We start from the raw sequence: 10,786 nt of genomic DNA, 5'->3' as shown, positions 1-10,786 counted from the left end.
TTCCACCCCTCCATGGGTCTTTTGTAAGGAAGCTGATGGATTAGTTCCCCATTGTTGTTTTTGCCTTTTTAGTAATATATCATCTTACTTAAAAATAAAAATAAAAATAAAAATAAAAATAAATAAATGAATAAAGGAAGAAGAAGGAGAAGAAGGTGGAACTTGAAATAGGTAGTTAAATATAGGATAAGACTATTTTGTTTTTGAAGGAATATTGGATAAGACTATAGAGTGATCTAGAGGGTATATATATATATATATATAGAGAGACTCAAGTGGAACTAGAAATAGGAAGCTAAATATAGGATAAGACTATTTTGTTTTTGAAGGAATATTGGATAAGACTATAAAGTGATCTAGAGGGTATAAGTAGAATTTTCAAACGTCGGCTGCACCTTATTAGTTATAAGTCATAACTCGTTCTCATTATAGATAGACGTGGATTGATAATGGCGTTAACACTTCTATATCATTGGACCACGGGTGAAAGAAAATCAAATAAGACATCATGGTCATTGAAGTTAACAGAAATATTTATTCTTCAAGATTTTGGGTCAGGCTTGCATCCTATTCTCGCACAAACATCACGCAAGTAGCTTTAGATCTCACGTTCATTACTTCCTACTCTTTAAGACATAGTCCTCAAGATATTAAAGTTGAAGCATTTCTTTATGGAAACATAATAATTACAATAAGCTCATTGCAGGATCGGAGTTTGCTTCATCAACTGACCTTTCAGACCTATTCTTGCAAGAGGGTCACCGAACTAATGTGTATATTCGCTTATCCAAGTTAGTACTTTTCGTATTCCCCACGAATTTTAACGGTGGAACACAATTCCAAATAGAAATTTTTGTAAATTGAGCAATTACCATATTATTGAATCTGAGACCAAGGAAAGAAAAACCCAAAATACTCCACATAAATAATATTAACCTTGATAATATATATAGGCAGAAAAACCCAAAATACTCCACATAAATAATATTAACCTTGATAATATATATAGGCACTTACAGCATGCTAAGTATTTCACTTTAATGACCAAAAAGTCCTAAAAGGAAAACTAGCACCAAGTGACTTCAAAACACTATAATAACATAACTTGCGAATTAAACTCCAAAAACAGATTCCAATTCTCGCAAATGAGTCACATCCTGAACCTCACGAATCAGTTGTCTTTGCATCTTCCTGAAGAAAATATAATCACAAAGATGTTGCGTAAGCAACATAAAAGAGGCAAATCAATTAGAGCTGATATTGATGCAATTAATCGTGGTTGAGAGAAGATTTTGTACTGAACTGAAAAAAGTTGGATTTTCAAAGTCACCCCAAAGCCGACCAAAATGGAATAAATGCAGTTCAGTTTGGTTCAATTCAATTCAATCGGGTTGGGGGGGTAGGGGAAAGGAATACACTACTAATTTCAGACCAATTCTAATCGATTTGAAAAATACTAAATATTCATCAATTTAAGGAATCATCAATTGATATGAACATATCCTTAGTATGAGCATTGATACGAGCATAACCTTAGTATATGTTATTATGGTAATAATGAATCATCTGAGTAACATTTGAGGGGCAGAAAATAGAATCAAGAAAAAGAACTAGAATCCAAAAAAATAAAAAAAACATCTGAAGAAGAGCTGAAGATTGCTTACCCAAATCCCAAAGATCACCCTTGGAGCACTGAAACTGCATTAAAGGGTGAGAAAGTTGTGATTAAAAACCTGTAGCCATGAGCAAACTCACTAATTCTTCATCAAAAAACTTCGCTCTTGGTTAAGGTTTTTCATCAAAACTCTCTACCTCTAACAGAGGCCAGGTGCATGTCGGCAATGGAGTGCTGAAGAAAGGAGAAAGGCTATTAATAAGAATTAAGTTCTATTGATAAAAGAGAAAATACTTTTGTTCACAATGATGAACACAATACAAACAGTTATATAGATCATCTGAGTAATGGAAGTAAAAAATAGAGCTACAAAGTTTAAAAACCCTTGTCCAAACCCAATCAAACATGGTATGGATTAACAATGATTAAAGTTGATCAAGGGATCTCTCAGCATCTTCAAACATACGACTATCCCTTTCCTTCCACACCAGCCACATCAAACAAGCCAGCACGAGGTTCCAAAAATCTGGGGAGTGCTTCCTAGACCAATTTCTCCAACCAAATAATAATGTTGGCATAGTATAAGGCAGCACCCAATGAATCCCAAATATCCAAAGAGGTCTTTCATCTTTTTCAAACATACAATTATCCCTTTCCTTCCATACCAGCCACATCAAACAAGCCGGCATGAGATTCCAAACATCTGGGGAGTGCTTCCTAAACCAATTTATCCAACCAAACAATAATGTTGGCATAGCATAAGGCAGCACCCAGTGAATCCCAAATATCCAAAGAGCACTGCTCCAAAGGACGAGCAACAGCACAATGTATTAAGAGGTCTTTCATCGTTTTCCCAGAACACCAACACATACAACACCAATCCCCTAATATGAACCCCATCTTAGAGTAAGAATCATACCTTATGTAGATTCCCACAGAAAGAATGACACCCAAAAACTCTTCTAAGTGAAGGAATGAGCATGTATGCCACGAATAACCTTTGTAATAGGACCAAAGGGGGGAGAGAGAGAGAGAGAGAGAGAGAGAGAGAGAGAGAGAGAAGGTTAAGGTGTGGAGGGAAGGGGGCTGTGACTGAAGATAGCAAAATTGACTAATATATCTATATATGTGAGGAAAATTTAATGATTTTCAAGCATATATTTAATAATTAAATAAGAAAGTTAATAAAATAAAATAATAACCATGAAAACATTAAAATTTATAATTAATTTTTGAAGTAAAGTTGGATATCTTTGAAGGATTTTAATTATAATTTTTTTTATTCCTTGTAAGAGATGGATAATTTAATTAAGTAGAATAAAATTGTGTTAAGTTGTTTTTATATAAAAAAAAAAAAAAAAAAATTTGTTAAAGGGTTGGACCGCACGGTTCTTGACCGGTTCGTACGGTCCAACCCCGGTTTTAGGGGTTCACGGAATTGCCACATATGCCCGGTTCTTTATGCTTAAAAAACCGGTTTTCATCACGGTTCACGGTTTTCACGGTCCGACCTCCCGGTCCGGTCCGGTTCTGAGAACTATGTGGTTAACATGGTCAAGTAGTTCTTGTACCTTTGCTAATCGAAGGGCCTCTGTGGCATCAAGACGTTGTGGAGCAAATATTTGGGTAGCACAAGCTTTCCTAAGGTTCCTCCATTGAGAATTTACGGGAATCCAACCAATTGAAACTTTGTGATGGTCGAATACATGGGCCATATTTGGGATGGTTCGGCTAGAGAAAGCTTGGTCATTTTTCTGAAGTACTTCTTTAGCCATGTTTGGAGAGGAAATGACTATATATGGTGGTTATGCTCCCAAGCTTGAGAGTCATTAAGGGACCATAAGTTTTGGAGAGCTTGGCAAATGCTTGGTGGGGTAATTTGCCAAGTTCCAAGATGTTACCAATGATTGGAAAAGGGTGAGGTCCTGGAGGGAGAGTCTATTTTGTTAGATTGGAGGAGACAACACGAATGAATGCCCACACAAAGGGAAGTATCAGCAACAATACCAGGTAGTTGTCCATTATTAACTCCAAGATGGTTTATGTTTCTTGTGTTTCTATTTTTTCGTTTGGTACAAGAACACAGTATATATTATAAGAAGGCAATACTAGCCTGTTTATATTTTCGTTGGGTAACAAGAATAGTATATAAAGAATTATAAGGAAAAACATGGAACAATGCTTCGGTGTCCTAATTAAACTATGATAATTCTTGAAGACTTATCAAACCTATCTTGTATCTACTTTGTACGAAGTTTGGAAGAAAACAAAATAAGGAGATATGGACTTAAATGCCCCGATAATGGTACACGTGTCTATCTATATAGGGCAGCTGGGGGTGTCCCCGAAATTGATTCAGATGCAAAAGTCAAGCGGGGCGGCCGAAGATAATATCAACCATTCGTTTAAGGATAATTTGGTATGTTTAATGCTTCGAGTGGTTCAATTATTTTGTAAAATCATTTTCGTATTCTCTTTATTGATTTAATATGTCTAATGCTCCGATCGGTCCAATTATATTGTAAAATCTATCTATGGTTAAACTTATTGCTACAGTCACTGTATATACCTGCTTAGAGTTCATTGTAAATACAATTGAAAATTTAAACGATGTAGCCACTTAGGATTTTATCACGTGAACGCATGTTGTCATGCAAAATCACGTAATTTCCTTATGTTCTTTCTTTCTCTTTTACTTCTGTTTCAGTTTTGTTGCGATCTTTAATTTCATCATATCCAATAAGAATTGACCATATGAGGTACTCTCTTGTCTAAAAGTTGGTACAAACAAGAAAGACAAATACAAAGGCCAAGATAAATGGCAAACGATTATTATTATTAAATAAATATTATTAGCAACGTGATGTGTTATATTATGTTATACATGCTAGTATCGATGCAAAAGGGAAGCATAAAATAGAAATACCGAGAACACAAAGGTTGTGTGGTTCAACCTTGTCGGCCTACATCCATGGAGGAATCTCTTAAGGGTTACATCTTTATTACATAAGAGTGTAGTATAATAACCTGTATTATAATGAACCGTAACATGAGTATATATAGGCGACTAAACCCTAGACTACTAGTACAAGTAGGACTGGGCTTGGACCAATTACATTGGGCTAATATGTTTAATATATCTCTAACACCCTCCCTCAAACTTAAGGCGGAAGCTTGATGAAGGCTTAAGGTTGGATAAGCATGAGAAGATTCCTTAGAGATGCCTTGAAGAATGCCTTTGAAGAAATTACAATGAAGAATATGTCAATTGACCAATTTCGTAGTTTCAAATGAAGAAATGGAGTCCAAAATTGGAATTTACACAAAAAACTGAGTAAGATAGGTACTTTCGAAAATTTTGACTTTTGGTCAAAGATCAACGCAAAAGTCAAAGTCGACTATGGTCAAAGTCAACGGATCCATGGTCCGGGTTGGTTTCGGGTTTCCGAGTCAGGTCACGGATCATTTGTAGAGACGCTGACGTCATCATATGACATGGCACTAACAAGGATTAGGGCTGACGTGGATGGCATGTGTGGCGATGACATCATCAGTGGTTCTTTGGCGTGTGGAGGAGAACCAGAAACATGGCGGTGCGTGTAGGGGCATATGAGCGAGATTAACGGCTAGACTTCTCGGGTTTTGTAGATTGGCAGGCCACGAGTCCGACAGAGCAGTGCGTGTGGCCATAATCCTATCCGAGATTCAAGATTTGTGGCGGTGCGTGGGAGATTTTCCAAAGCCAACTACGGCGTGTGGAGGCGCGTGGCTGGGATTCTGGTGACCGGATTTCTGGGTTTTCCTCATGGGAGTCTGAGGAGCACATATACGAGGTTGATTTCATTAGTTGAAGACTTGATTTGCATAGATCTGAAAGGTGAGTGGCACGACTTGCTTGAGAGATCAGGGACGGCAAGGCAGCAACAGAGTTTCCGTGGGAGTTGCATGATGCTTTAGACCCAGATCTGAAAGAAGGCGTGGGCATTGTTATGGATCTATGTTATGCATGTGGGAATCTTTTTTTACTATGTAGAGATGTTTGTTTAATGCCAAGAACAAAGTTTGGCTCTGATACCCAAGGTTTTAAGACCCGGACCGTTCATTGAACCGTAAAAGGGAGATGTTTAAGGTTTTTGAGGTCAAACTGAGGTCGAACCAGAGTCGAACTGTGATGATGTCATAATTAATTTAATAATTAATTAAAGCCTAAATATAGATATTAAATTTATAAAACTAACAAAATTGACTAATATATCTATATATTAAAATCGATGTCTTGTTCTAAAAACCTTTCGAGCATAAATAAAGTTGGGTTTTACCATATGCTTGAATCCCTTCCCATTGCCCACACGTTTATTAGTATTTGAGCATTTTTTGGCACGATGAAGCCACATATTTCTATGTTTGTCTCAGCCTTATGTGGAATTAGAAAAGGTACTGGTGGGTGCAATTGTAAGGTTTCTTTCACTATAGCTCGAAGATAATGAAATTTTGAGATGTCTGATTCTTGAACGCGCCCGCCCTTGCCTAAGACTTCTTCAAGCTCATCTCGAGCTTTTGTCATTTTTTTTTTGGAGTTGTGTAATAACTCTGCCATTGCCCATTCCACTGTACTTGATGTTGTGTCAATTCCTGCAATAAATAAGTCCTGCAACAAAAAATCGAGAACTAAGTTGCCTAAATTTATGGCCTATGTTACTTTAATCCCAACAAATCATATTGATGATTAAAAAAAAAAAAAAACTAGTCCCAAACCAAACCTACACAATGTCTGGGAAAATGTAATTTAATTATTTTATGAGAATATAATGTAAAATTTGTAGTTTAAATAGTGCATATATATATGTGTGTGTGTGCGTGTGTGCATGGACGTGTGTGTGCACAAAAAATGAAATGAAATAAAATTATTTAAATTAAATAATTATAATTTTTTTGATTTGACATAATTATAATATTGTAAAAAAAAAAAAAAAAAAAAATAGTAAATAAAAAATATTTTTAAATGTTCTTTTTACTTTTGAAAATTAAATAGAAACATTCATAAGATGCACAAGATGCACCAATCAACGTTCTAAAATGGTGATCATATATATGGGCATTAACAATCAAAGTATGGTTTGAGGGCAGTCTTTTTCATAGTATAACTTGATCGGCTTCTGTTAGTCTTTTTTTCAAGGGGATCTCTGAAACGGTTGTCAAGGCTTTAGCTGGGTAGGTTTTGCCTTGTTCATCTATAGGTCATATTGTTAAAGACACTAAGTTAGTCTCAGGTTTTTTACAAATTCATTCCTTATCTCGTATTAGGAGGTAGGGTAATGCTATAGCCTATGCCTTAACCAGGAGAGCTAAGCTTTCTTTTCCATTTGAAGTTTGGATGGAATCTGTTCGATCCACCATACATTTTTCTTACTTGGTTGTTGTAGATGTTATTGTTCTTTGATTAATAGATTAATGGTTTGGCTTGGTTTCTCAAAAAAAGAAGAAGAATGAACATTTGGCAAAATGGGGGTCATAAATGTCTTAATGGGTTATAATTGTCTTTATTTAGGGGATGTTTGGTAGTGTAACTAGAAAAACAATTTTTAGTGCTTAAACAACATTACACGTATTTCCACATACTTTTTTACCCACACTTATTTCCAAAAAATACAAACAATGTTATTAGAACAACATTACCAAATACCTAATTGTCGAAATTGCGATGATATTATGTTGACGTCACACTATTGATAATGATGATGTGCTACTACATTGTCACAATAAAAATACTAAGAAGCCAAGAAATTTATATTCATTCCTAAAAGTATGAAAAAATTATTATAATTCTTAAAAAAATTCAAAACTTACGTAAAAAATATAAAATAAAGAAAAACAATAGCAAAAAGTTGATACAGGTCTTGTGAAATTAATCCCCCTTATCAAAACCTCTCTCTCTCTCTCTCTCTCTCTCTCTCTCTCTCTCTCTCTCTCTCTCTTCTCTCTCTCTCTCTCTCTCTCTCTCTATATATATATATATATATATATATCTTAAGTGATTCCTTGTTTCAATTTATATATCGTTCTTCGTATACCAAAAAATCAGAATATATGACTCTATAAAAGCAAAAGCTGTTAGGGCTTTTGATCAAGTCGAGCTGAGTGGCATATTAAAAGTTCAGACTTGTTCATTTATTTTTATTTTGAACATGAGTTAAGCTTGATCTCATCACCAAACAAAATTACATGTTCAAGCTTAGTTCATTTTATTGTCAAAAAAGCTCAAACTTTTCATAAGTTAGTTGATTAACTTATTCTTTTCCAACGTATATTAAAAGTTAAAACTACGACTAAAATGTTTAACCTCATTACANAACCCAAATCGGTATTAGTTGACTAATATGAATACGTCCAAGAATATTTAAAGTTAATAACATGTTATATTAACTTTAAATTATTAAATAAGTTTAGAACTGTAGAGTTTTTTTTCCTTTCCAATTATAAGTATATTGCCTACATTATTGAAACTTGAATTTTAAGGTAATATTTTGAATATTTATAATATTTTTAGGTTTTTTAGGGCTCATATCTCTAATTTATAATGCCTTTTTTGTTTGTGTTTTTTAGCCCTAAACTAAAGAGTCTAACCCAAATAAAATAAAATTTCATATAGTTCATCCCAAAAATTAAGGAAAAGAAAAATTTTGAGCCCAAAATTGGAAAAGACAACCTACAAAAAGAATTAATTTAAGGCACATTTAGTTTAAAATGGAACAAACTTTACCGACCAAAGTGGACCTAATGGATTGAATTGAATGGATTGAAGGACTAAAATGTTTAACCTCATTACAAATCTATAAATTTTTATTATGAACAGACTATTTATATTATTAAAACTACAAATAATAAAGTGATATTTAATAAACTTATTTACAAACTTATACAATTTAATCTCGAGTCTATACAAATATATTTTTAATTAACATGTATACATATATGTAAATATATAATATTTTATATAATTTATTCGAGTATTCATGTTCACAAACTTGTTTATGAACACTATGTTATGTTTGAATTTGACTCATTTAATAGTTGAGTCGAATTTGAGTTTGAGCTTGACTAGCTTATTTGTTAAGCAAACATATAAACAAGTTTTTTCTTGAGCTGAATTCGAGTTTTTCATAAACAGCTTGATTCATTTATAATCCTAGGAGTTATTAACTTAATACCATGATTGAAACAATATTTGACTGAGAACAACATTTATATTCAAAACTCAAAATTATTTTTCAGAAAACTAATTGTTGAGCCTACTATTGAATATTATAATTTGCTTTTTTTTTAATAGGTAAATAATAGAGAAGAGAGAAGGGGAAGTGAGGTTCGAACCACATGAGACATTATAGATACTAAATTATATTTTTAAGTATTGTTGTTATATTTTTACTTTGAACCAAAGTTTTAAAGAGGTAGTCAATTACCAGAAGCAAGTGTTTGATATCGAGGAGACTTATCTCTGAATTATCTTCTTCAGTGAGACTAAGGAATGAATCAAGAACATCGTTGCTTCCTTTAGAACCCTTTGATGAAGCTCTTAATTGTAGTCGTTCCTTGATGATACCATCAAAAATCCCAAATACTTTTGAGAAATAAATCCTTACCCTTTTGCGTACACCTTGGGGGTCAATCAAACGAAGTGCTGGAAAATAGTCTGCGATATTTGGCCTTCCAGCTTCTTCGGTTACACCACACACAAGGTCCTGGAACTCATGGGAGAGATTTGAGTCATATTGGGCCAAGTCAATAGAGAAAAAAGTGTTTGATATGGCATTAAGGACTGTTGTGAGCACTACTCGACCAATATCAATGGGTGCACCACTTTTGCAACTTTGGTTAACATGATCAAGTAGTTCTCGTATCTTTGCTAATCGAAGGGCTTGTGTGGCATCGAGTCGTTGTGGAGCAAATATGTGGGTAACAACAGCTTTCCTAAGGTTCCGCCATTGAGAATTTATGGGAATCCAAGCCATTGAAACTTTGTGGTGGTTGAATACATGGACCATATCTGGAATGGTTCGGCTAGAGAAAGCTTGGTCATTTTTTTGAAGTGCTTTTAGTTTGGAGAGGAAATGACTATTGTTGTTATGCTCCCAAGCTTGAGAGTCATTAAGGGACCATAAGTTTTGGAGAGCTTGGCAATTGCTTGGTGGGGTAATTTGCCTAGCTCCAAGATGTTACCAATGATTGGAAATGGGTGAGGCCCTGGGGGAAGAGTCTGGCTTGCTAGTTTGGAGGTGAGCACAGGAATTGATGCCCACACAATGGGAAGTATAAGCAACAATACTAGGTAGTAGTCCATTGATTCTTGAAGTTGGTTTATGTTTCTTGTGTCATATTTTCGTTGGGTACAAGCATAGATTATAAAGAAGACAATCAAAAAGGAAACTCATAAAACATGCTTCGGTGTGTCCTATATACTTTGTACGGTGTTAGGAGGAAAGCAAAATAAGGATATGGACTTAAATGCGTTGATATGGTACATGTATCTGGGGTGTCCCTGAAATTGATCGAGGACTAGATGTTTAGAACACGATTTAGATGCAAAAGTATGTCAGGCGGCCGAAGATAATATCAACCGATTTTGTATTGATTAGAAGTTTTTGCTGTTGATGGGATCGGTGGCGAAGCTAGGGGGGCCATGGCCCCCTATCCTTTTCAAATTTCCATTAGCAATAGTATTCAATCAGGGCTACCTATTAGTACTTTTATTTTTATTTTTATTTTTCGATGGCAACTGAGTACTAAAAAGTCTGAACGTTATAATATATAATATAATGTATAAATATTCAGGAAAAATATATAAAGTTATAAAAAAGTTATTTTTCCTATAATATTAAAGTTTTTTTGGAAAAAAAAGGCGTTGTTTGCTACACGTTGATGCTTTATATACAAGTTTTATACGTTGTGCAATTATTTGGTTTTTTTAATAGCTTCTAAATAATAATTTACACTTCACTATCTACCATTTTTTTTTTTTTGGAATTATCATAAGGGTTGGTAAGAGCAAAAAAATCAACAATTTATATCTTGTTGATAGATTAATTAGACTTGGACTTACTCTTGTTGTTTTAAGAACAACCATGAAATGTGTATTTGCCAATGGGGGCTTGGCTGAGTGGGTAAGGTTCGTTC

General features: G+C 34.4%; 1 long non-coding RNA gene and 1 pseudogene across 1 annotated transcript; both read right to left on the bottom strand.

The window, feature by feature from the left end:
• Positions 1-960: 960 nt before the first annotated feature.
• On the bottom strand, positions 961-2,708 carry LOC136066351 (uncharacterized). The gene is made up of 2 exons (XR_010627801.1): positions 1,665-2,708; positions 961-1,191 (listed from the first exon to the last, which is right to left on the bottom strand). It is a non-coding gene; the product is annotated as an uncharacterized LOC136066351 (long non-coding RNA).
• Positions 2,709-5,870: 3,162 nt separating this feature from the next.
• On the bottom strand, positions 5,871-9,953 carry LOC112027077 (cytochrome P450 76T24-like; annotated as a pseudogene).
• Between the last annotated feature and the right edge of the window lie 833 nt (positions 9,954-10,786).

The sequence above is a fragment of the Quercus suber genome, unplaced genomic scaffold (assembly GCF_002906115.3).
Source record: "Quercus suber isolate HL8 unplaced genomic scaffold, Cork oak 2.0 scaffold_32, whole genome shotgun sequence".
NCBI classification, from domain to species: Eukaryota; Viridiplantae; Streptophyta; class Magnoliopsida; order Fagales; family Fagaceae; genus Quercus; species Quercus suber.
The sequence above is the reverse complement of the archived record's forward strand: the minus strand, read 5'-3'. Positions and strand labels throughout refer to the sequence as shown.